Source organism: Brienomyrus brachyistius, unplaced genomic scaffold (assembly GCF_023856365.1).
Source record: "Brienomyrus brachyistius isolate T26 unplaced genomic scaffold, BBRACH_0.4 scaffold38, whole genome shotgun sequence".
Classification (NCBI taxonomy): domain Eukaryota; kingdom Metazoa; phylum Chordata; class Actinopteri; order Osteoglossiformes; family Mormyridae; genus Brienomyrus; species Brienomyrus brachyistius.
Window position 1 is genome coordinate 58,527 of NW_026042313.1, and position 25,459 is coordinate 83,985.

General features: G+C 41.7%; 2 long non-coding RNA genes across 3 annotated transcripts; one reads left to right on the forward strand and one right to left on the reverse strand.

Moving 5' to 3' along the window:
• Positions 1–521: 521 nt before the first annotated feature.
• On the reverse strand, positions 522–2,183 carry LOC125722456 (uncharacterized). The gene is made up of 2 exons (XR_007386393.1): positions 1,612–2,183; positions 522–1,472 (listed from the first exon to the last, which is right to left on the reverse strand). It is a non-coding gene; the product is annotated as an uncharacterized LOC125722456 (long non-coding RNA).
• Positions 2,184–9,215: 7,032 nt separating this feature from the next.
• On the forward strand, positions 9,216–14,113 carry LOC125722455 (uncharacterized). Of its 2 annotated transcripts, XR_007386392.1 has the most exons (6): positions 9,216–9,253; positions 11,914–12,042; positions 12,270–12,403; positions 12,512–12,716; positions 12,949–13,446; positions 13,585–14,113. It is a non-coding gene; the product is annotated as an uncharacterized LOC125722455 (long non-coding RNA). The 2 variants fall into 2 exon arrangements; XR_007386391.1 differs by lacking the exon at positions 9,216–9,253 and having other exon boundaries at positions 11,770–12,042.
• Positions 14,114–25,459: the final 11,346 nt, after the last annotated feature.

The following is a 25,459-nucleotide window of genomic DNA, read 5'->3' on the forward strand; positions in this document are numbered from 1 at the left end:
TTCTGTACAGTATTTAAGGTTTTGGTAATTCATCATTTATTTGTATTTGTGCAGTGTGCAGTTACCAGGTTATAAATAAACAAATAAATAAATGTGACATCAGAAGAGATGTACAATGACAGTAAAATGTGTGAAAGTAATGGAATGTGAAAAATGTGTGTGAGTCTCCACATGTATAAAGCGGCTGTATACCATAAGGAAAAGGAGCAATGGATGAATTACATAAAGTGCTTACTGTCCAAAACGACAATGAGTCATGTTCGGCGTAACATAAATATTCAGTGAGTTAACCCTTCGAACTCGACAAACGCAAGATGCGTTTTTCGCACCTATTAATCTGAAGCTCTTAACTTTGGATATGCATAATGCACAGACAAGAATCATGTCTTTGGAATCAAGAGAACTATCAGCTAACTTCACCAAGTCACCATATGGATGCAAAATCAAAGATTTCTGCCTGGCACTAAGCATGTATTCCTCTGTCACGTCACCGGTGGGAAGTAGGACCCAAATGCAAGCTGTAGGGCAGAATCCCCTTCGTGGGGTTTTATTGACAGGCAGGTTTGGGCACAGAGACGCAAACAGACAAGGACACAACTGGAGAAGATAGGACTGGGCACTTTACCAGACTAAGGAATGGGAAAACACAAGGAAGCTGATAGTGACTGACAGAAGGGGAGGAACATGGGATGAGACTAATAGACACCAAGCGTGGCTCATCAGGGAGGAGAACTGGAGGGTAAGGTTGATTAAATGGGCAAGATATGACAGTAAACGCCCCCCTCCCAATCCTGTGCCCTCCGGGTACAAGGGCATCATTGAGGGGACACACAGACCAGGGCAAAACCAAGGACAACAGGGGAGACTAACCCCCAGGACACAAATCATGACAGGCCAGGTAATCCAACAGGGATGCTGACTATGGACCAAAAGACAGACAGTGGGTGTCAGTGGGTAAGTGGGAACAAAGGACACAGTAGAAGGAGACAAAAGGGAGGGATTGGGCATCAAAAGGACCAAAGACGACACAGGGACAGACAAGGCAGGACACAACCAGACAAGACAGGCAAGCAACGGAACCAGTGCAACAATAATATGGCCAGGAGAGGGGAACCTAAAGCGGGAAGCAAGAGTGACTGGAGTGGGGGCTGGAACAGTGAAATCAGGCTAAGAGGTGAAACCAGGGAGAGCCACGGGGAAGCAAGACTACAGACCAAAGACTGAGGTATTAGGAGGGGCAAGACACTAGGTAGCATGGGAGGTAAAGTGAACAGTTCAGGGCCTCTGATGGGCTCCGGGGTGCCGCAGAAGGGTCACGGCCAGGGGGGCCTTTGGAATCCTGTCTGGGTCTGTAGAAGCTCTACTCGTCTGCGGCAGCCGAGGGAAGAACAGCATCGGTAGACGGCGAGGGGTTGGCAGAGTCGGAGGGTGTCGAGGGGCAGGCAGGACAGGAACTGGACCAAACCAGGGACCTTGCAAAACAAAAGCACAGGCCAGTATCAGAGCCATAAGGAGACCGGAGGTGGTTCCTTTTGGGAACCATTGGATGGGATACCCTGAAAGACCATCATGGACCAAGCCTGGATCAGGAGGCAGGTCTGGGTAGCATACCCTCGTTTTTTCCTCCCGGAGCTGAGCCCACGACTGGATTTCTGTTGACCCTGCCGTTGTCGCGGCGATAGCCTCCTCGGCTGGGGAAACTTTGGCCACGGGGCTGACACCACGGAGTGGGACTCAGGTCAAGACCTGGAGGCTCCCACTCCATGTCCTCCGGGGGAATGTCCTCCAGGTCAGCCCCCTCTGGGCTGGCATTGTCCGGAGAGTCTGATGCCAGGCTGGTGATGCCTTAATCCAGGCTGGCTGTGCCTTAATCCATACTAAATGTAATTAAACATAATGAAATTTAAAAGAATAAAATGGTAATTAGAGGAAAATTTAACGTGTAAGTTTTAAAAAAATGGGCTTTTCCTTTTATCCAGATGTCTGCAAGCGCTGTGACTGTGATGAATGGTGACGCATGAGATCCTGAGAATGGGCGACGCTTCCAAGGATGGGTGGCAGGTGGCATTTCCCAGGAATTACAGGCAGGAGATGCCTGAGGAGCTCTCCTGGAGGGAAGACAGAAAGAGAAGAAGGGAACAAGCAGAGGCTGTGGGGAGAAAAAGGCTGCAGAACCAGTTAAAGTTGTACAGGTGGATTGTACAAATGCCCTCAAGTCTTGGTCCACGAGGGTACCCGTTTTTAATTTACAAAAAAACAATACATTTTTAATAAATCTTAAGGCTTATCATTAACATCTTTCTAGTAGTTAAAACACATACAATCGATTAACTTACCTGGTGATTTTGGAACTTCCGACTCCAAAGCAAAATGTAAAGTAAATGCAGCGTTCTACTTGGGGAAAAGGGATAAATTAAAGGGTTAACTTTGGAATCTAAAACAAAAACAGCAATATCATATCAAGGGTCTTCAATACCTTTTTCCTGTGTCTGCTCCCTTTACATGTAGATACTGAATGTGAAAAAGGCAAGAGCTGGACAGGCCCTGCCTTATTGAGTTGAGGGAATGCAAACAACCCCGCATGCGAGTGGGGAGAAACCAGGCACAAACGCAGTAGGCCTCAGAACAAAGGTAGCTTTATTTCATGGGGCCTTTCCAGCCTCACCTCAAGCTGTTACCCCTCTCTCTTGGCCTTGACATGCCTATAATCCACACAGGCCACAGCATGACAAAAACAACAAAAAAAAATAATAAAAATAAAAACAAACAACAATTAGACCAAAAGAAAGACCACCAACCACCCTTTTTACTCTAATCCCCTGCCCTTATATACGGCTTCCCATTAAACTAATTGGGACAGCCCAACGACAAGGGGAAACCAGTTGGAGTTTCATGTACTAACAACATACATTACAACACATACATTTAACATGGAACACATCATAATAGCTGGCCCTTAAGCATTACCGTCCCCTGCTCTTTCACACAGCACATCCCACCTCACACAACAAAAGCAAGAACAAACAACCTTTCTCACCTATTCCCCCCCCCCCTTTTGTGCCAAACCTTCACCTTCCCCTGTTCCACCCTGGGCTATAAGGGAACCTTCCCCAGACGGCGCGCGCTTCCGCAGGGAACCCATATGCCGAGGGACCAGAGGAAACAGCAACCGGGGTGGAAGTTGGTGAGAGACTTCTGCTGATTTACCCAAGTTCTCCCTTTACCATGGCCGATGGATAAAACTAGAACAGTGGGTACCTCACAGCTCTAAGTTATTGCCTTGAATAAAGAAAGAAATAAACCAAACAGCACACTAAGCATGGACTATTATTTTGTGGTGCGCAGGGGATGATGGGATGTGTAGTCCGCCAATTCAATAAACTTCAACACACAATACACTACCATAAACCACTAACATCTGACTCCTTGACCCCCCAAATGCTACTACCAACCCAAGTCATAGAGAAACCCCTTCCCTTTTTACACTGATATAAACACGTACCTATAAAATATATTATGTTTAGTTTATAAGCTTATTTCATTACAACAAACAAGCACAATCCATAAATGCACTAGGCCTAACACATGGTTCAGAAGCCTCCTACCCCACCTTACACCAGCCACATGGACACCATCTGTCCAACTGGGCAACCTCAGCGTCTTGTTCCTCCTGAAACGCCACCTCAGTTTCTTCTTCTTCCTCACATCCTTCTTCCTGAATGGTTTCCAGCCATGATCTGCCTCCTTGTGACACAATAGATCCCAAAGCATTCCCTCTACTTTTCTCTCCTTCTCCCTTAACCTCCTCCACATTCACTCCTACCTCACATCCATTCTCCTCACCTCCATTTACCATATGCATTCCATTCATACCAGCCTCTGCCCCCTCCATCTCACCATTGGAGGCCCCTTTCTGATACCTCCACATTTTCCCAAGTAGCCCTTCCCAATCCCTCCTTATCCCCCCCAACCTGGACAGTGGGGGTGTCGCTCGTGAGCACTCCTCCACACCGTCTCCCCAGTCGATCACCTCGTCACACAGGTTCCAGGCATCCCAGTACTGGGTGTTGATCCAGGCAACCGCTGTCTGAATTTGCTTTCTGAGGAGTAAATGATAGATAGTTAACCAGATATTTACAGTGATAATTAAATGAATAAAGACCAGACAGATCTTCAACCATACAGAAAATACAGTTGCTATAATTATTATAATCATGGGCGTAAACTTTACTTCTGTCATTATTATTGTAGCATGGAGACTGTGTCATTATGCTTATTTTCAAAGTTTTTCTCAGGTTCAGTGACAAAGCAGATTTTTCTTCAAAACTATTTATTGCATTTTTTGTTATGTTGTTTACGGTCAAGCCATCAACATTCAATAAAATTTAAACATGACTATTATTGTGAAAAAGATATAAAAAAAGTAATGTTTTGTATCAAAATCAAACAATTAAATAATCAATTTAAAGTAACTGTTCTATGCAACAAAAAAAACATCTGCAATTTAAAGCAAACTTACATTAATGAATAGACACTAAACAAAAGTACCAAATGTGTTTTTCCTGGTATCACTGGGCCCCACACTCTTACCATATGTTGTTTATGTTAAAGTTGTCCAGCTCGTCTTTCTGCATATTGCAGACTAATAGACTGTGAAGTCTGTCTTGGCCCATAGTAGCCCTTAGCCATGTTTTTAGTCTGCGCAATGCACTGAAGCTCCTCTCAGCTTCACATGAAGACACTGGAACCACCAACAAAATTCTGACAAGGACCTCAATCTGGTCAAACAAGCCTGAAGGGCCAGTGCTTTGGACAGGATCTTAGTCCGTATTCAATAAGCCTTTAGGTGAAAGGAGGTGTAAGAATGAGGATCTTTCCCCTTTTTTAGCATGAGAAATATTAGCTTGGGCAAGAGGTTCAGGTTGTTGAACATGTCCAATAGGAGAGAGGACAACTGGGGCCATAACTTTTTATAGAACTCTGAAGGAAAGCCATCGGGTCTGGGACATTAACCACTTTGCGAAGCAGCCGCCATGGTGGTCAGTTCAGTTACAGTGAGAGTGATAGTGACATCTAAATCATTCACAGCCACACATTCCTATGAAGGAATGGCTAAATCCCTAAAGAAACTATTGAACTCTAGACAACAAGTGAGAGGAGAAAAGCTTGAATGCATTATTCATTTCTAGAGGATTTGCTCGTAATAATGAGACCTTGTTTGCATCAGTAGTTCAGCAGTATGTTGAGACACTAGAAATTCATACTCTGCTTGTATCGTTAGATGCTCCTTATAAACATCAGCAGATGGGGAGAAACATATCAATTGTCAAGATCTGCTTCACGCTGTGTTAAATATGCCATCTTCTCCTTCCACAGCTCTCTATCATTGCTTACATATCAGATAATCTGCCCACTGGTATCAGTCTGCAAGGTTTCCAGCGATATGGAAACAAATACATCTGGAGATATATTTAAAGAAAGAAAATTGGCAATTTGTTGTGAAATAAAATCAACAAGGAAAGCAACTGAGTGTTGAACCGTCAAGGACACCATGTTCTAACAAAATTTTCGAGGAGACTGGAGCATGATCTGAGAAAGCTATTTTATCATAGCTACTTAGATATTGAGCAAGAAGTCTTATCAACTAAGAAATAGTCAATTTGGGTAAACGTGTGATGAATCTGAGAGAAAAAAACTATACTCTTTTCGAGTGGGATTAAAGAATTGTGAAAACACCTGACACATTAAATTCTTTGGTAAAAGAATTTATCATTTCGACAGATTTTGAAGGCAGAGCTATCTTGGGGGATGGATGATCTAATTTTGGATTAAAGCGACAATTTAAATCACTCCCCAAGATAAGGTGATATTTAGAGGTATCAGGTACCAGTGAGAACAGACGCTTAAAGAAAATATCATCGCAATTAGGAGCACATGCATTAACCAATAGTACAGGTGTAATGAACAAACTAGTAATTATGACAGATCTCCCATTTGGATCGGGAATCCACATCAGATATGCAAAGAACAAAGGGAATAGATGTATGCAACAATATTGCTACATCCCTTGCTCTACAGCAAAAAGACTGTAGAATGATAGATGTGATCTGCCCATCCACACCTGTCGTCTGATGGTTTAAAATGAGTTTCTTGAAAGAGCATCATACGAGCCCTTCAGTGATAAAGGTATTGCAGTATTTCACAGTGTTTGATAGGATTATTAAGGCTGTTATAGTTAAAACTAAGCAATTTACAATAGTATCCCCCTACACCTCCCTGGTGAGTCCCAGGTTAATCATTACTAAGGCGTACTCCTAACTGAAGTCTGCTATGAAAATTCGGGTTGAAGGCTGTGGCGCAATATGTTAGACTGACTGAAATAAAGCAGAGAAAACGTAATATAAAGAAGTAAGGAAAATTAAAGGTTAAAATGCACGGTAATTACTTGTCATATCGCCGCAAATGCACATAAAGTACGTACGAATTCACACTGTTACAACAACCGATTGCTGCACATATCGCTTTTAAAGGTGAATGCGTACTTGCTTACCAGTTATATCCATCCCTGCGTATATAGCTAACAGAATGTCAAACACCATTGCTGTGCTCTAGAACTTGCAAAGTAACTTGCTTGCCTGCTAGTGGCACTCCAGTACATTTCTAAAAGCATGCTCAGGCAGTGCCATCTTGTGGTTTGTCATATGTAGAAGCCTCAACAAGCCAAAAATCAGCTACTTTTTTTTCCAAAGGACAAAATTAATTTGTATCAGCTAAATGTATGAGTTTTTATAGCCACCGAGCTTATCTTATTGGAAGACAAAGCAGGACATTCACGTATCATGTAATTAATTTAAGAAAGCGGTATTTTGCCTCATTACGCGTGTATTTAAGCTGCAGTGTGGTGGAAGCTTATTACCTTTGAATAACATTCCTTTAAATATTATGCCTCAGCTCCATTTGCATGAATAACGCTTCCTATTGTACTGAACATTCGCTATACAATTTGTTTTTATGAAACTTTCTTTAACATTTAAAAGAAACGTAGAACTTTCTACATCTGAACTACATAGCACGTCTTCGACATTCCCCGGTTAAATGGACGTTACGCAAGAGTTATGACGTAATACGCACGTAGCGTAATACAACTCATTAGCCAATTTCAACGTACGTACTATTACATTAATGTTAAGCGGACAGTGGGAGTAGTTTCCATAGAAACAACGTAAATATTCTTTACCGTTTGCAGCACAGCAAACTCTACGAATGAAAATGGCGCTCAATTGAGCAGTTTGTTAGCTCTCCAAAATGTCCTTTTATTCTTCAAATTATATTATGCTACTTTGATTATTTACTCTTTTATACTATACTAATGTAGTACATGTCGATAAAATTATTGCATGTTTTTAATGTCATTAAAACTTGTGGTCTTTATTTTTATTGGGGGTGCTCTTATATCGAAGTGATGATGATAGACAGCTATTTGGTTAGTAAAATCTTCCCAAACTTCAAAAAATGTCACTGATCCCTAAAACGGCGGTGTAATTTGCCGGGGTGTCCACGATAAAATATGCGGAATGGTGGGAGATTGGCTATGCGAACGGAAATCCGGCACTAAACAATACAGACAGTTTTCTTTTTAATACGGTGCGAACCCGTAATAAACAGGACGGTAGGCACAGCCCGCCCCCCCCCCCCCCCCCCTGAGCACTGAGCGCGGAATGTACCGGTACACTGACCGGGGGCTGGGAACCCTTACGGTAATGGATGGTAAAATGTTTACCTAAAATGTTTAAGTAATTTGGGGCATTGCTTTCGTAATAAGGTAAATGCTTCAAGCTGACTATTGCATTTTTAAAAAAACAATGTTGCACAGAATTTAAAAAATACTCTTAGTTTCATCAGTGTTAACACAGTTCTCAGTAGCATTCATCTGGGTTTTCACTTGTGGAGCGCTGTTGTTTCCTATTCCATGTTAGTTATAATCGCCAGCACAGTTTTTTTTCTGTAAACCCCACAATTTCCATTTTCCAAACCGCTTATCTTACTGGGTCTCGGGGTGTCCGGAGCCTATCCTGAAAGCAATAAACCCCACAATTATTCATTATAATCCATCCATCCATCCACTTTCCAAACCGCTTATCCTACGGAAGCAATAAACCCCACAATTACTCATTATAATCATGGGCGTAAATCGCGGAGGGGACGGAGGGAACATGCCCCCCCACCCCCATCCGAGAGTTGTCCCCCCCCCAATAAATTATTTAAAAAAACGCACTCTCTATTATGAAAAATATATATACGTATACCTAAAATAATTGTGTAAGTAGAAAATAAAACAAACCCAAATAATGCATTTAGAAACAGTTGCGTCCCCCCCCATTCCTCACAGTGGTTTGGCCCGCTGCCTGCTTTCTCAGTTCATCTCACCTACTCTACACACACGAGTCAGGTGTGTGGCTGCGGATCTATTAACGTTGAATTCCAGTAAGTAGGGTATTTTATTCACTTTAAATAAAGAGATTATCTTTAATGTAGTTAATGCATACTCATTCATAAATTAGTTTCGGCAAAAAAGCTGATTACCGATGTAATTTCCCATGAATTTGATATATTAGCGACTAAAATATTACTTGTGTAGTTAACGTTCGCTTGTTTACAATAACTTGTTCCATAGTGCACTGCAACTAACGCGCCAAAGCAGTTTCCAATGCATTGTTTTATTTGTGACGACCTGGCATAATATTAACTTAACATTAACGGCCACAGTTAGCATATTGTTTAGCTGTGCATTTACTAAATGAGCACTGTGCTACGTCCAAACTGACCCCACTGTATTTTTTTGTATAATCAGTTTCTATTCTGTTCTTAAGTGTCTTAATTCATTTTAAATACAAATTGAAACTTTTTTTAATTCCTTGTTTTTATTGTTGTGATTATTTTATGTTAGTTTTACTTTCTTTGTGTAAAGCACTTTGAATTACCATTGTGTATGAAATGTGCTACAGCATAAACTCGCCTTGCCTTGCAGTGTCATAGACTAGGTAAAATGACAGAGAAAAGGAAAATGGACATAGGAACATTTTTCAGTGCACCTAAACGCCAAGTAACGAAACGAAAAGTTCACATATTATGGCAATTTGGCTTTAAGAATGGGTACTTATGACTACTAATGTCACAATATCAATCGCAGGCAAAGGAGACAGAAATTATTGAGGGACAGGTAGAGCAGGGTCATTCAGATGTACAGTGTCAGGTAAGTGTGTTGTGCTTTTATTGAAGGGATAAGGACAGAATTTTTTTTTGGATGAACAATTTCTTTAATGTTTTCTGAGTTGTGGCTGTTCAGTAGATGAACATCACAGGCTCACCAATTTACAGTATGATCTGTCAATTTAACAAGTGTAATGTAAACAAGTTGAGTATTATGAGTATGGAAAACATCTTTTCCTGCATTATTTCTGCTTTAGGAGTCAGTCTGTTCTGAGACAGTGAGAGTAGAGGAAGGGGCAGATTCAGAACCAGGGAGGGAGCCGGAGACAGCAGAACAAAGAGATGATATTGCCAGCAGCAGCACAGGGAGCACAGTTTTTAGTTTAGATCTCAGTGCCTGCACAACTACCTCCCTAGTGTATCGAAAAACAAATGTTTTCAAAGAAGTCATTGACATTTCAAGAGAAATCGTATCAAGACTTTCCATGGCTAAATTACAGTCCATCAGTGTAAGGGGTGTTATGTTTTTACTTCAGCAAAGGTGTTTCAAACCAGTCCTCTTTAGGTCATAGACCTGATGCCGCTTTCGTTAGTACAGGCTTTAGAAATTGGAAGAAAGCCACTGAAAAATGTACAGCACACCAGACCTCTCAAGCCCACCAACATTATGTGACTGTCACTTAGGGGTGGGAATCTTTAGGTACTTTGCGATCCGATCCAATTACGATTCTGGGATCCACGATCCGATTCCAAAACGATTCTTCATATACAGTACATTTTTTTTGCAAATATGCTTAATTCAAATTTAAAATTATATGTTTTTTGTTCATAGTTAGAATCTCTGTTTGACAGTATTTCAATTTTAAAAATGACAAAGTGGAATAAAGACTTGTATTGCTTTTATTTTAACAATTATATTCAGGATGAGCAATTACTAAGGACGATTGTAACAACAAATGGGTTGTTTTCAGTTTGTTTAGAACCTTTTAACAAAGGAAGGAATGTCTTTTATTTATTTTTGTTTAGAACCTTTAGAATTATCTTCAGAGCTGCAATGAATTATCTTTCAATCAGACTGCAAAAAATATCAACATACAAATTAAATAACTTAAATATCCAACATCCCACCATAGTTTATCTATTGTTGATAAGAGCAGTTGATAAGAGACTTCTTGCTCAATATCTGAGTAGCTATGATAAAATAGCTTTCTCAGATCATGCTCCAGTCTCCTCGAAAATTTTGTTAGAACATGGTGTCCTTGACGGTTCAACACTCAGTTGCTTTCCTTGTTGATTTTATTTCACAACAAATTGCCAATTTTCTTTCTTTAAATATATCTCCAGATGTATTTGTTTCCATATCGCTGGAAACCTTGCAGACTGATACCAGTGGGCAGATTATCTGATATGTAAGCAATGATAGAGAGCTGTGGAAGGAGAAGATGGCATATTTAACACAGCGTGAAGCAGATCTTGACAATTGATATGTTTCTCCCCATCTGCTGATGTTTATAAGGAGCATCTAACGATACAAGCAGAGTATGAATTTCTAGTGTCTCAACATACTGCTGAACTACTGATGCAAACAAGGTCTCATTATTACGAGCAAATCCTCTAGAAATGAATAATGCATTCAAGCTTTTCTCCTCTCACTTGTTGTCTAGAGTTCAATAGTTTCTTTAGGGATTTAGCCATTCCTTCATAGGAATGTGTGGCTGTGAATGATTTAGATGTCACTATCACTCTCACTGTAACTGAACTGACCACCATGGCGGCTGCTTCGCAAAGTGGTTAATGTCCCAGACCCGATGGCTTTCCTTCAGAGTTCTATAAAAAGTTATGGCCCCAGTTGTCCTCTCTCCTATTGGACATGTTCAACAACCTGAACCTCTTGCCCAAGCTAATATTTCTCATGCTAAAAAAGGGGAAAGATCCTCATTCTTACACCTCCTTTCACCTAAAGGCTTATTGAATACGGACTAAGATCCTGTCCAAAGCACTGGCCCTTCAGGCTTGTTTGACCAGATTGAGGTCCTTGTCAGAATTTTGTTGGTGGTTCCAGTGTCTTCATGTGAAGCTGAGAGGAGCTTCAGTGCATTGCGCAGACTAAAAACATGGCTAAGGGCTACTATGGGCCAAGACAGACTTCACAGTCTATTAGTCTGCAATATGCAGAAAGACGAGCTGGACAACTTTAACATAAACAACATATGGTAAGAGTGTGGGGCCCAGTGATACCAGGAAAAACACATTTGGTACTTTTGTTTAGTGTCTATTCATTAATGTAAGTTTGCTTTAAATTGCAGATGTTTTTTTTGTTGCATAGAACAGTTACTGTAAATTGATTATTTAATTGTTTGATTTTGATACAAAACATTACTTTTTTTATATCTTTTTCACAATAATAGTCATGTTTAAATTTTATTGAATGTTGATGGCTTGACCGTAAACAACATAACAAAAAATGCAATAAATAGTTTTGAAGAAAAATCTGCTTTGTCACTGAACCTGAGAAAAACTTTGAAAATAAGCATAATGACACATTCTCCATGCTACAATAATAATGACAGAAGTAAAGTTTACGCCCATGATTATAATAATTATAGCAACTGTATTTTCTGTATGGTTGAAGATCTGTCTGGTCTTTATTCATTTAATTATCACTGTAAATATCTGGTTAACTATCTATCATTTACTCCTCAGAAAGCAAATTCAGACAGCGGTTGCCTGGATCAACACCCAGTACTGGGATGCCTGGAACCTGTGTGACGAGGTGATCGACTGGGGAGACGGTGTGGAGGAGTGCTCACGAGCGACACCCCCACTGTCCAGGTTGGGGGGGATAAGGAGGGATTGGGAAGGGCTACTTGGGAAAATGTGGAGGTATCAGAAAGGGGCCTCCAATGGTGAGATGGAGGGGGCAGAGGCTGGTATGAATGGAATGCATATGGTAAATGGAGGTGAGGAGAATGGATGTGAGGTAGGAGTGAATGTGGAGGAGGTTAAGGGAGAAGGAGAGAAAAGTAGAGGGAATGCTTTGGGATCTATTGTGTCACAAGGAGGCAGATCATGGCTGGAAACCATTCAGGAAGAAGGATGTGAGGAAGAAGAAGAAACTGAGGTGGCGTTTCAGGAGGCACAAGACGCTGAGGTTGCCCAGTTGGACAGATGGTGTCCATGTGGCTGGTGTAAGGTGGGGTAGGAGGCTTCTGAACCATGTGTTAGGCCTAGTGCACTTATGGATTGTGCTTGTTTGTTATAATGAAATAAGCTTATAAACTAAACATAATATATTTTATAGGTACGTGTTTATATCAGTATCTACATGTAAAGGGAGCAGACACAGGAAAAAGGTATTGAAGACCCTTGATATGATATTGCTGTTTTTGATTTAGATTCCAAAGTTAACCCTTTATTTAATTTATCCCTTTTCCCCAAGTAGAATGATGCATTTACTTGTAATCTGTATTATTTTGCTTTGGAGTCGGAAGTTCCAAAATCACCAGGTAAGTTAATCGATTGTATGTGTTTTAACTACTAGACAGATGTAAATGATAAGCCTTAAGATTTATTTTAAATTAATTTATTGTTTTTTTGTAAATTAAAAACAGGAACCCTCGTGGACCAAGACTTGAGGGCATTTGTACCATCCAGCTGTACAACTTTAACTGGTTCTGCAGTCTTTTTCTCCCCACAGCCTCTGCTTGTTCCCTTCTTCTCTTTCTGTCTTCCCTCCAGGAGAGCTCCTCAGGCATCTCCAGCCTGTAATTCCTGGGAAATGCCACCTGCCACCCATCCTTGGAAGCGTCGCCCAGTCTCAGGATCTCATACGTCACCATTCATCACAGAGTCACAGCGCTTGCAGACATCTGGATAAAAGGAAAAGCCCATTTTTTAAAACTTACACGTTAAATTTTCCTCTAATTACCATTTTATTCTTTTAAATTTCATTATGTTTAATTACATTTAGTATGGATTAAGGCACAGCCAGCCTGGATTAAGGCATCACCAGCCTGGCATCAGACTCTCCGGACAATGCCAGCCCAGAGGGGGCTGACCTGGAGGACATTCCCCCGGAGGACATGGAGTGGGAGCCTCCAGGTCTTGACCTGAGTCCCACTCCGTGGTGTCAGCCCCGTGGCCAAAGTTTCCCCAGCCGAGGAGGCTATCGCCGCGACAACGGCAGGGTCAACAGAAATCCAGTCGTGGGCTCAGCTCCGGGAGGAAAAAACGAGGGTATGCTACCCAGACCTGCCTCCTGATCCAGGCTTGGTCCAAGATGGTCTTTCAGGGTACCCCATCCAATGGTTCCCAAAAGGAACCACCTCCGGTCTCCTTATGGCTCTGATACTGGCCTGTGCTTTTGTTTTGCAGGGTCCCTGGTTTGGTCCAGTTCCTGTCCTGCCTGCCCCTCGACACCCTCCGACTCTGCCAACCCCTCGCCGTCTACCGATGCTGTTCTTCCCTCGGCTGCCGCAGACGAGTAGAGCTTCTACAGACCCAGACAGGATTCCAAAGGCCCCCCTGGCCGTGACCCTTCTGCGGCACCCCGGAGCCCATCAGAGGCCCTGAACTGTTCACTTTACCTCCCATGCTACCTAGTGTCTTGCCCCTCCTAATACCTCAGTCTTTGGTCTGTAGTCTTGCTTCCCCGTGGCTCTCCCTGGTTTCACCTCTTAGCCCGATTTCACCGTTCCAGCCCCCACTCCAGTCACTCTTGCTTCCCGCTTTAGGTTCCCCTCTCCTGGCCATATTATTGTTGCACTGGTTCCGTTGCTTGCCTGTCTTGTCTGGTTGTGTCCTGCCTTGTCTGTCCCTGTGCCATCTTTGGTCCTTTTGATGCCCAATCCCTCCCTTTTGTCTCCTTCTACTGTGTCCTTTGTTCCCACTGACACCCACTGTCTGTCTTTTGGTCCATAGTCAGCATCCCTGTTGGATTACCTGGCCTGTCATGATTTGTGTCCTGGGGGTTAGTCTCCCCTGTTGTCCTTGGTTTTGCCCTGGTCTGTGTGTCCCCTCAATGATGCCCTTGTACCCGGAGGGCACAGGATTGGGAGGGGGGCGTTTACTGTCATATCTTGCCCATTTAATCAACCTTACCCTCCAGTTCTCCTCCCTGATGAGCCACGCTTGGTGTCTATTAGTCTCATCCCATGTTCCTCCCCTTCTGTCAGTCACTATCAGCTTCCTTGTGTTTTCCCATTCCTTAGTCTGGTAAAGTGCCCAGTCCTATCTTCTCCAGTTGTGTCCTTGTCTGTTTGCGTCTCTGTGCCCAAACCTGCCTGTCAATAAAACCCCACGAAGGGGATTCTGCCCTACAGCTTGCATTTGGGTCCTACTTCCCACCGGTGACGTGACAGAGGAATACATGCTTAGTGCCAGGCAGAAATCTTTGATTTTGCATCCATATGGTGACTTGGTGAAGTTAGCTGATAGTTCTCTTGATTCCAAAGACATATGATTCTTGTCTGTGCATTATGCATATCCAAAGTTAAGAGCTTCAGATTAATAGGTGCGAAAAACGCATCTTGCGTTTGTCGAGTTCGAAGGGTTAACTCACTGAATATTTATGTTACGCCGAACATGACTCATTGTCGTTTTGGACAGTAAGCACTTTATGTAATTCATCCATTGCTCCTTTTCCTTATGGTATACAGCCGCTTTATACATGTGGAGACTCACACACATTTTTCACATTCCATTACTTTCACACATTTTACTGTCATTGTACATCTCTTCTGATGTCACATTTATTTATTTGTTTATTTATAACCTGGTAACTGCACACTGCACAAATACAAATAAATGATGAATTACCAAAACCTTAAATACTGTACAGAAGGATAAACTCAATTATTGCTGAAAAAATCTACACACAGATATAAAAATATAATATTCCCATCAAAATCACACATGCACAGCCAAAAATGTAGGCAGTAACTATATACTGCTTTGACAAACAGGTACAGGTATCAGACACAGAGAACATCAACTTGTTCATTATACTCTTTGGTTATAAGATAACTGGGTACATCATCCAGCAGAAGGAAAAATAGGCCGACCATTTAAAACTGAGAATACATTCAGCAAACTGAATGTGACCTTCACTGCCAGACATGCAAAGTGTTAAAAGGTGCAGTGTTATACTGTACATAACATTTTAATTAAAGATATTCAAATTTAATATTGTGTACTTTAGTGAACTTTTGTTACCTTCCTCGCACAAATATGTGAATTCGTCCCATACTGAAAGAAATTACCCTTTATGCCCTCACCGATGTGAATTGGCACAAATTTCCACAGCTTTCTCACCATAGCCAGCCATTTTCTCCATAATCATAATCAATTCCAACTCCTATTATTTCTTTCACTGCAGACAGAATGATGTGGCCTTCCATCCACTTCAGTCTCATTCATTCTGCAATATGGGTGCTTGTGGTTATTAAGCAAGCAAGCAAATGATCCATCTTCTTCTGCAGTATCAGCACTTAAAGGAGAAAGTCAGTGTGAGAATAGGTGACTGCAGTGACTGTCCTTCCGTGCCATCAATGTGTGCAGGGAGTAAGACCAGAGTACAGACGCACAAAGCTTATTTTTCTTGCTTTTCCCAAAAACAAGCTGAAAAATAAATATGTCCAGCTCTTGCCTGAGAACTGCTGCGATGCTTATATTTCAAATACAAGCTCGAATCCATCCATCCATCCTATGTAACCGGGGGTCCGGCGTCGGCTGTCAGAGGGCTGAAACGGCAGACGCTGTCGGTAATCCAGGTCGGCTGATGGTAGATGGCAGTAAGCGCGCCAGGCATGACTCGGAGCCAAGGAGACGAAGCAGAGATCGGTACACAGGAAGACAGGAACACAAGGAGGGGAAAAACGCTTGCACGCTGCATAAACCACGAAGATCTCGCGTCTGGCCAGAAATAAGAGACTGAGAAGGGGAAGGTTGACCACAGATGGGAGGGGCGGGGTTCCAAAGCGGAACCACACCTCCTCAGGCACTTCCATCTCCTGCCAACATTTCTCTGTCCTTTATTTCCCTTCACACTGCACTCCAATCATGCTCCACAACCACAAACCTCTGAAATCTCCTACACTCTCTGCACTCGACTGACTCCTTACCAGCTTCTCTCCTGCCGCTGCCTGCACTCCTTCATGTTCTGTCGGCACCCAAACCACCTGCTTTGCTCGCCCCATCATTTCTCCCAGATTTAGCGTGGGCTGATTAAAAGCCACTGCTAAGGGGGGCTCCTCCTCTGGTGTGTTGTACCATTCCCACCAGTCCTCCGTATCTGAATGGCAACTCCCTCAGGGCCTAATATTATCCAGTCTGTCGTCATGCAAGATTCTGGAACATGCAGGTTGGACAGGTGTGTCTATGCTGATCACAGCTCCAGCACACCAGCTGAATCAGCCTGTTCCCCAGTCTCCCCAGGGTCTAGGATCATCAAATTTGTGAGTAAATGGGTACCCTCTGAGGAAACCCCCATCCATTGTATCTACTCACCTGTTCTAATTAGGAACCGGAGGCCAATTAGTGGCCTTGTTTTTTTGGCGGTGACTGACTCAATTTCTTCGTCAGCTCCCTCTCATGCTCTTCAGCAGAGTCCTCCTCCTCTCTGTACAAGTCAATAGCGTGGATCAGCTGCTTCTCAGGAATAGTAATAAGCGCCACCACTTGCCTTAGCCTGCTTCTCACTGGCTTCAGGAGCGTGTCCTGCAGTGCCCTCCGGTACAGACCTCTGAACACCGAATCCTGTAGGTCCTGCTCTGTCTCAGTGCTCCACCGCTTTTCTTGGGCTTGCAGATAGGCAGCTGGGCTCTCCCCCTCCTTTACGGGCTCCACCTTCATTTCAGCCACACCTAGTCCCTGTCACCACTGCCAGCATTCTCTCCATTCCATCTACCCCCAGGACACAAGCCTGAACCGCTTTTATGTCCCCCATCACCAAGAGCCGTCCCATAGTTTCCTCCTCAAATACTTTCATCCATTTTCAAGCTCCGTCTGCCAGGACTGTTCTGCCCATGGTACATACTGTGTCTGTGCTCCTTTCGCCACCAGGGGGAGCATCAGAGTGTCCCTATCGGGGGTCTCACAGCCCTCCTGCTTCCCACTGTTCTATGATCTGCATTATCCTCCTCTACTCCTTCCTCACTATCCGTTTCTATCTCCTTCTCCTGAAACTGACTCCATCCTCTACATGGAGGGTTAGGGCTGTCCATCAGATGCATCAGCCCTTCTGCAGCCCTACCACTTGCTCCGCACCCCACCTTTATATCACTCCCTTTTTTCTTAAACCCACATGCCTGGCCTTCTATTATTATATCACTCCTTCGCAGTCCTTCCTTCACGGTCTGCCGCCGCAGGTCGCTCACTTCCCTGTACCCATATAAACAACTTTCTTCATCCTTCTGTTTCTTCCCCTCTGAACTTTATCTTGCCCTCTATTACTGGAAAGTGGCCCTTAAATATCAGAGGTGGCCCTTCTACTAACAGATACAGTCCCTGATACAGAGGAAGTCGTAACTCCTCCTGCTCTGTTTCACCTTTGACTCCTGCCTGATTCTCACTCATCACTCTCTCATCACTTTCTGCTCTTTTCTCCAGGCCTCTCCCTTTGCCATAACCTCAGAACCTCCAGTTGCTCACTCCTTTTCTTGTTACGCCTTTCTGTGTTCTTATTAGCCTTATGATACTTTATCAGAGTCTCCATCTCCTCACACACTGCCACATCCAGAAATATGGCAGAAATATAAAGTACAGATATTTTATGGGTTCCACTGAAATAAAGGTAGCTGATTATGAGAAAGACCTCGGTGTGTATGTTGATGCTTCCATGTCCCACTCTCGCCAGTGTGGGGAAGCAATAAAAAAGGCAAATAGAATGTTGGGTTACATCTCTAGCTTTGTGGAGTTTAAGTCAAAGGAAGTGATGCTATGATTGTATAATTCCTTGGTAAGACCCCACCTAGAATATTGTGTGCAGGTTTGGTCACCATACCTTAAGATGGACATTGCTGCCTTGGAAAAGGTGCAACGTAGGGCTACGAGAATGATTCCCAGTCTTAGCGGAATGTCTTATGAGGACAGGTTAGTTGAGCTGAATCTGTTCAGCCTCGAGCAAAGGAGACTAAGTGGGGGCATGAGCCAGTTATATAAGATTCTAACAGGTCTGGATGGTGAGTGACATGACATACTAGAACTCGTGGCCACAAGTGGAATTTAGCGGGAGAACATTTTAAAACGAATTTGAGGAAGCACTTCTTTACACAGCGTGTAGTTAGAGTATGGAATAGTCTTCCTACTAGTGTAGCGCAAGCTAAAACCCTGGGTTTCTTTAAATCAGAGCTAGATAAGATTTTACCAACTCTGAGCTGTTAGGTAAGTTTTTCCCAAAAGTGCTTGATGGGCCGGATGGCTTCCTCTCGTTAGTAAATTTCTTATGTTCTTAAGGTTACTTTTCCTATAGAACAAGTCTATACATTGTACTTTTATTAAACAAACGAAATAGCCTTATGCTATTTATCTTATTTACACAAATGCTTGTCATTTTTGTCTCGTCTACACGGTTGTGTATTTACAATTCTCCTCTGCTCTCTGTATTGCGCATGGCGGACTTCCGCCCCGATGCAGACAGGTGAGCACACTCCCACCAGCGGACAGAGAGCGCGCGTCGGAAAATATGTCACGTCAACCATCTCAAAAGCAGACAAAAATATCTGCTGTGCCATTTATCTGTGTATGACTCCTCAGATCTCCAGTCCGATCAAAAGTTTCACTAATTATCTACTTCTTCCCTTGCATGTTTAGTCCTATACTGAACTCCCTGTTCACTACACCTTACACATCTTAAGTTTAAGATTTGTCCAAATTTTACAGTAACCTACCCACACTTATATTACAGAGAATGTTTTTTGCATTAAAGCTCGCAAATACTAAATTTGATTCCACAGTTATGGCTTTAGATACCGAGGGATCCTGGTATATCATACTTATACAAAACTAATTATGGTAAATTACTATGTGAAATAAAGAATTATCTCAAAGATGGGAAATCCTCCCTCTATCCTTATTGGGGAGAGTGGAGAGCATTAGAATGAACATACCACCTAGGCTTCTCTTTATGTTCCAGTCCCTGCCCATAGGGGTCCCTATATCTACATTCAAAACGCTCAATAAATGGTTATCCAAATTTACCTGGCAAAACAAAAGACCCAGGATTGAACTGAAAAGACTATTAAACCCAAAAGAGAATGCGGGTCCTGACTTGCCTAATTAAAAAAAATATTACTTGGCAGCCCAACTTATATCAGTAGTGGTATGGATTACCCAGGACAGGGAGGGTCAGTGGGTGGTAATGGAACAGAGTATCTGCCCAAATTTGCCGCTGGACATAGCAATTATTTTTAATCAAGATACACGGAAAGTAAATAAAATCAATAACATTTGGATAGGAAACGCTCTGAAAAGTGAGAGAGAGGCTGGGACGCCCTTCATCAATATCAAGATCAATGAAAATTGCACAGAATGTTGATTTTTCTACCATCTAAATTAGATACAGGGTTTAAGACATGGGGAGAAAAGAGGTTTAACCAGTTGGATCAGTTGTGTGATGGAGGAGATCTAATGTCCTTCGAACATCTTAGAAATAAATGTGGCCTCCCAGTGCCCGATTGTTTTAGATACCTACAGTCAACAAATATATTGTTTATATGAACAATTAAAGGATTGGTTAAAAAGAACATTATATCATATATTTATAAAATATTGCAAAAAGAGTCAACAGTGTTAATAAAGAGAAATGAGAACTAGACATGAATACTATCATTAACGATGAAGATTGGACTCATTCATGTAAAGAAGGACACAGAATAACAAACAGTCCTACATGGTGGGAATTTGATTGGAAAGTTAAGATGAGATACTTTAAGACTCCCCTTCTCACCTCTACGTTTGGCAACACCTCAAATCAGGGGTTTATTGGAGGGGTTGTGACCTGGTAGGAGACCACACCCACATTTTTTGGGATTATCCAGAACTGTCAGAGTACTGGCAAAATATACAGGAAGAGATAAAAAATAAATGTTTGAACATAAAATTACCACTTGAACCAGCTCGTTTCATACTAGGAATTATGCCACAGAATATAGTGCATGAAAATAAGGTTGTATTACTGAGAGTTCTTCTTGTAATTGCCAGGAGGATGATAACGATCTCCTGGCTAAAACCCCAGCCACCCACGACAGTACAATGGAAAGAAAGAGGAAAGAAAGTGTATAATATGGAATTTATAACTGAAAAATTGTTAACGAGAACAGAGTGTTTTGTGGAAGAAATTTCTCGAAGTCCGATGTTTAAGTGTTTGACAGAACTTTATTATTTGATGAGCTCACAGGGAACAGACACTCAGCAAGCATGCATCTTGTGTTCTGCTCCCCGAGCAACAAATGCATACATCTTTTATGGCCTAAAATGAGACAGTCATCTGACAAATCAAGGACAAATCGGATTTTTGGACGTTCCAGTTACTTCTGCCTTTCAAGGTCCAGGCAGTACAAAGAAAGTTTGGCCATTTGGAGATACCAGTTTCTTCTACGTTTTCAAGGTCCACCTATCAGCTTAGAACAAGTCTATCTATTTGGGACTTTTCCTTTTGCTATATTATTCTAGGACTCGTTGTTCTCTTTTTCTACATTTTATATTATCCAATACCATGCATTCATTTTATAATATTTTCTGCAACAGCTTACTTCTCAGGTCAAGCCTTTGCTTTGACCTGGGCCTCTTGCTGATCAAGCAATATATGGCAAACATGTTAGTTCCTCTATAGAAAATAGAAATTTCTTACTTAAGCAGATTTGCATTCTTGTTTGATACATTCAATTAATGACAAGTAAATTACATTGTTTCAACCACTATGTGCAAATCAACAACACATTGTAAACTCAATTGTTAATTACTGATTAGGTAATGCATTTTGCATAATCATCTACATTCCATTATTGATTACTGATTAGCATAATCAAGAATTTTCTATCACAGTTTCTTTATTAAAAGGTTTCCAATCTGTAATTTTCTTTTTTCAACAGAAGTATGGCACTTAGGAAAGGATAGGGTTGAATTGAGACTTCCATGTACAGCACTGTGCAAAAATCTTAGGCAGGCAAAGAAAACGATGTTTAGATTGTCCTCGTGTTGGTGTAAAACTATGATATTATGCCTGTCAAAGTGTCTCAGCTTAGCCATTTCAGAACCTCTGCTAACATCATCCTAGTATTTGTAGCGACCGTCCAGTGCAGCCATGTATTTTTTGACTTGGCCACTAGCACACCTCATACAGCTAGTCAATCTGTCAAAATCATGGAACGGCTGAGGTGCCCCTGAGGAGAAGTTTGGGAACTGAAGCGGTGTTCATCTAGCCATCCGACTAGATATCAGTATCTTTTTAGAAAAGAGAAGAAATTATTACTAGTTTTTATTGTGTTCCTCTTAATTTACACGTTCTAATGTTAAATTGTGTTATTTGTTCTAAGCCAAAGTACACTTGCTACCCAGATAAACAGCTTTAAACATTTCTTTGGACTGCCTAAGACTTTTGCACAGTACTGTATATCTTAGAACATAAGAAATTTACAAATTAGAGGAGCCCATTCGGCCCATCAAGCTCGTTTGGGAAGAACTTAACTAATAGCTCAGAGTTGTTAAAATCTTATCCAGCTCTGATTTAACCATCTCTCTCAATATAATATTGGGATCATTTATTCTCTTCAGAGGCCTCCATAGAATAATGCATCCATCCTCTCAATTATGTTTAGACAGACGTATCCTAAGGCACCAGGGCAACAACAGTCAGAATAACAACAGAATCATCAATTTCACAGCTAGTTTTAAAAATTGCTTTAATGCAGAGTGATTACAGAAAAAAATATAAGCAAATTAGGTAATATTAACAAAATTATTAAAACATGTAGAGTAATAGACATATTTGTCTTTCAGACATATTGTGCTTTTTTAAGAGCAGAAGGGATACATTAAATCAGGATTATATTTTGTTTTTAATGATATATATATATATATATATATATATATAATTTTTTTAAATTTACATCATTATAAATGAGAACTATAAGTGATTGCTAATTACTGTTAACTAATTTCCTGTATGATCTTTCTCCCCTTCAGTCTTAAAAATAATTATATGTCAGGGGGCCAATCAGTGGAGGCACACGGACACGGTGGCCGGTTATCCTATTTGTTCAGCGCCAGCCCAACAAGTAGAAAATTCAGCACCACGGACAGTGATCTGTGCTACTATGACGTCAGGTCCTTTCATTGGCTCCATATATTTTTCTAGAAATAACTAATTGGCTCTTTTCTAGAAATGTCCAGCCTATATGAAGAGAATATTTTATTTTTATTTAGACTAAGAAACTACAGAAAATCAGCTCTGCATGTGATCTCCCCTTTACTGCTCAAGGAGGGCACACGCACATCAACAAATATCAATGCAACAATTACAGAAGAACAATTTCTCACAGCTTCAGAAGAAGTCAGATTTCTGTGTAATTCAGAGATTGTCCAAGACTTCTGCTAGAACATTTTCTGCACTTGAACCGAATTTCAAAATAAATGACACCTGGGTGACCCAGGTTCGAGTCTCTGCCTGGATCACATGTGTGTGGAGTTTGCATGTTCTCTCCATATCGTCGTGGGGTTTTCTCCGGGTACTCCGGTTTCCCCCCCACAGTCCAAAAACATGCTGAGGCTAATTGGAGTTGCTAAATTGCCCCTAGGTGTGCATGTGTGAGTGAATGGTGTGTGAGTGTGCCCTGCAATGGGCTGGCCCCCCATCCTGGGTTGTTCCCTGCCTCGTGCCCATTGCTTCTGGGATAGGCTCCGGACCCCCCACGACCCAGTATGATTAGTGGTTTGGAAAATGGATGGATGGATACACCTGGGTCTATTAAAAGAAGGTGATGCTGCCTGAACCACCAACCAAGGCTGGGAGGAAAGGGAGGAACACTAGTCAAATGAAGGAAGAAAAGGCCACCGTATCTCATGGTCACGAATACAAAAGTCAGGGAGTGTTATGAAGAAGGCACCACACTTAAGACTATTGGTTTTATGCAGTGAATTACACCAGAGAGAGTTTTTGCATTTTAGCTGTGTCATGTAACATTCCTCAGACTTCATTTTAATGTTTTCTTCAACGCAACAAAGTCCCACGGTAACAAAAGCGCTGAGGTCTGGATCGTTAATTGCAATGTGGGGAGTGCAGACCAGCTGGGGTGGGGGATCGTGCTCAGTCACGATAAAAGGCAAACGGGTAAATTGTGAATACGCTCTTAATCGAACTACAGTTTAACGTTGTTCCACATACCAATATCACTACGTATCGGTATCGCAAAACAAAATTTAAAATGTTAAGATTCTGTCATTCTGAAAATCTGAGTATTTAAGACATTATGTTCCATAGCAATTTGTGGAGATAAATACCCTCGGACAGTAGCGTTCATTTCACAATTAAGTCTCTTTAAGTCATTGTTTTATGTTAAGCAGGATGAATGTGTGATTTTTAATTAATAAACCTTTAAGGGTTATATGCTTATGCTGTTGTATACTGTTCTCGGTGTACAACTTAACTTATAAAAGTCTGTTCATCTAATTATAGAATAATGTATAGAATAATTATAAAAGAGCTATAATTATTATGATGTTATTATTTAATGTGTGTGGGCCGTGTTGCTTGATTACATTTGACTCCTCGGCACGTGGGACGCTGCCGGTTTGAAAGACGCGGCTTCACTTGTTTTCTGCACCAAGGTGGGTTGCCATTCTGCTCCCATTTTATCGGATAATTTATCTTATTATTTAGTATTTGTCAAATTTGCATGTATATTAAAATATGTTTGATGAGTAAAGTCAGTATATTGCTTTTAAATAAAGTGATTTTGTTCCGGGCTACTATGTTAATTATATTTAAATTTTATGCGCAAAGTGTAGTTGACATTTAACTTTTCCGCGTGCGCTTTCCTGCGTTTAAGTACATTATTGCGCTTGCTAGTGAGTAAATTAGTTCATTTCTTTTAAATAAAGTGAACATTGTTGTGGGGTGCTGTGTTGGTTAAATTTAAATTTCATGTGCAAGTCGGCTAGTTTCCTGTGCCGCAAAGTCTAGGTGATATTTCACTTTTTCCGCGTGCGCTTTCATGTTGCATTCTACTGCGGATGCGGGTGGTTTCGCTCGGTGCTGCCTACAGCAATGATATTCCACCAGACCAGGAGAGGGCAGATGTATTGTAAGAAACACAAATAAAAGTAGTGAAGCAAGTCCTGTAAAGTTTGTTTGGTGACTAAAATCAGTATATTGCCATTTAGTAAAATTTAAAATTGTTCCAGGCTTCTGTTTTGATTATATCTAAATTTTATGTGAAAGTTAACTAGTTTCCTATGCTATAATGCAATTGTTCATTGCGGAGGTGTCAGTGCAGAACTGTATTCCATGTGCCAGGAGTGACTGACAGCTCCATTGTATTGCCTGTATGTTGTTTTTCCTCATTCAGATACAGATGAATTGCAAAAGCTGTCAGCTGGAGCAACGCTGAACAGGAGAAGCGGTTTCAGAAAATGGATGAATGTCCCCAGAGGTGTGAGTTAACAGTTTTAACCACTGCATCACTGTACCATGCCCATGTATAGGATATGTAGAAGAACCTGTTGCAGTTATCTGGTGTGTGTGTTTTTGACTTTCCCTGCCGGCCCCTGGAGGTTTGGGCTTCCCCTTTGAGTCTGGTGCCTCCCAAGGTTTCTTCCTTCTAGGGAGTTTTTCCTTGCCACTGTCGCCTATGGCTTACTCACTGGGGGCTTTGGGTGGGGATGCTGTAAAGTGCTTTCAGACAATGTAATGTTGTGATAACGTGCTATACTTTGTTGTGTAATTTTGTATTTACTCACGCAAATAAAAAATTGTTTGATAACAAAAAACACTTGTTTCATTCTTTTTCCCTGCGAACATATCAGTCACTTCCCTCCTGCTCCTGCATTCAAAAATGAAAGTTTGTCCTGCACTGCACTTTATTGCCGTGGGTTCCACAGGAATGCAGACCTCTACTTTGGTGTAATCCTGCTGCTGTTGTAGATGGTCTGCTCGCACGCTTTCACATTGTGCACAAGCAGATTTTTTGTATCTCTGCAGAGAAGCATTCTTTTCTTCTGCCTGGCAAATCCATCATTATAATAGCAATCCACC